Source organism: Cicer arietinum, chromosome 4, assembly GCF_000331145.2.
Source record: "Cicer arietinum cultivar CDC Frontier isolate Library 1 chromosome 4, Cicar.CDCFrontier_v2.0, whole genome shotgun sequence".
Lineage (NCBI taxonomy): Eukaryota > Viridiplantae > Streptophyta > Magnoliopsida > Fabales > Fabaceae > Cicer > Cicer arietinum.
Window position 1 is genome coordinate 21,793,697 of NC_021163.2, and position 2,068 is coordinate 21,795,764.

The following is a 2,068-nucleotide window of genomic DNA, read 5'->3' on the forward strand; positions in this document are numbered from 1 at the left end:
TGCAATGATCTCAAATTCATAGAGTCTTGATGACCAAAAATGATGGATTATCCCTAAATCTGAAAGCTAGTTGTTGCCTTAAATTCAAATTTAATGAGTTTTCATTCATACTGTAAAGTATCGATCAATATCTATTGTGTTTTTATGACTCTAGTCCCTCTGTAACTGTAATATGAAGTGATTTTGCTGATGCAAAATGGAATGAGTGTTTTTATTGTATTAGCCTACTAATAAGGGTTTCATAGGAAGCCTCCAAGGATGAAACCAATAACTGAAGCAAAGTATATTTGTTAATGCAACAAAAACAAACTCTTTGGAGTCTAAACTATTTTTTACAGCATAATTATGAAAACGACTTATGTATTTTAGAAATCTAAGAGGACTTCTTTTGCGTGAAGATATGGTTTAGATTTGTGAATAGGCCATTGATCCAAAATATTTTGTTTTAAGAGTGTTAACAAAGAAGAAATAGATGTACATGTTTTAACTATTGCCCATAGATTTTCTAAATGTTTGAAATCGATAATGAAGGAAGAAACTCTAGGGTTAAAAATATTTCTTAATTCATTTAATTTTTTCAATTTTGCTTTGTTATATAGATTTTTTTATTTAGAGTTTCTTAGGCGCAAAATTCTGTATTTCTATTTTGTATGATAGAAAGATTGATAACATATAAATTTGTGTTTTGGATCAATATATTGTTTGAAGTGTTGAAATAAAAATTTATTTTAAATCATATTGAAAAATTGCAAATTCATTCTTTATTTGAAGTTTCTATTTTTCTTTATATTTCTATCATTGTGCAATCATTAAGTGCTTTCAAACCATTCGATCAAAGGCTATTTCTTATGAAAATCTTCATTGTTCATTTTTGTTAAGTGATTGTGATACCATAAAAACGTTTAAAAGATGTTTTTTATGTAAAATTATACACCAAAAAGGATAACTCTATTAAACCCCCTTTTGTAGTCCATATGGCCATATCGACTAACAACGACCTTTTGATATGGACCCCTTAAATATTACAAAACAATGTTGAGTTTTGACTTAAATTGCTTCCAATTCTCCCAAATATAAACCATTTATATCTTTTTACGCTTCTAATTAAATTTGTCATTAATGGGAAAAGTAAAGGTATTGGTAATTATTCATCATATGCATATTTTTTTATTTTTTTAGTTTTTAATTATCTTATTTATTCTATAGTTAATTTTATAAGTTATTTGCTATAGTTTCTTGAATTTAATGGAATGTTTATGTTCTTATTTTTTTTTATTAAGTAGAAAATATTTGTAGTTTTGCCTTGTTTCGTTGTTATAGTAGAGTGCTGGATTTTGGTGAGAAGTTAACACGACTTATGTGGAGTAGTTCAACTATATTTAGAGTCATAGATTTTCAAATGGAGTTAAATTAGTTGGAGTTGACGAAGTACCGGTGGAGTTGTATATGCTTTGGAGGAAAATGAAAGGCGTGGTTGGATGTATTTGTAGCTTTTTTCCCCTAATAATACTAGTAATTTGTCAATAATTAATATACTAAATGCGTAATTTTAGTTTAAATATTTTATACACATTTCCTTGGGAGACATATGGGTTGCACACTTCTTATTTGATATATATTGTTTAGATATCATCCTTCTTCTATGCAGCCAATAGTTACTCTTTCTCTAGTATCCCTCACATTGACCTTACTAGCATGGTGCATTTCTCAGTTCAGAGTGCTAACACATTGATGAGGAGTTGGAGATGAATAAGCATATCACTTCGTGAATAAGCGTATCTCAAGTTTGTTAATACAGACAGACAACATTATGTTGTCTATTCCTCTATTTCTTAAAAGATTTTAGTCCCAAAAATAAAATATAAGGTTGTTTTTTAGTCATGACATCAATCACTTGTTGAAATGCTACAAGATAAGTATACAACTGTGATTTGTTTGTAACCCCACCTTGGTGTTTGTGCTCCACATATTATATTTGCTTTATGAGTAAGAATCAAACTGAGTATCTATGAGTTTACATAGTCACACATAGCGCACCAACTTGTGCAGGAAACTGGTGGTAGCTCTA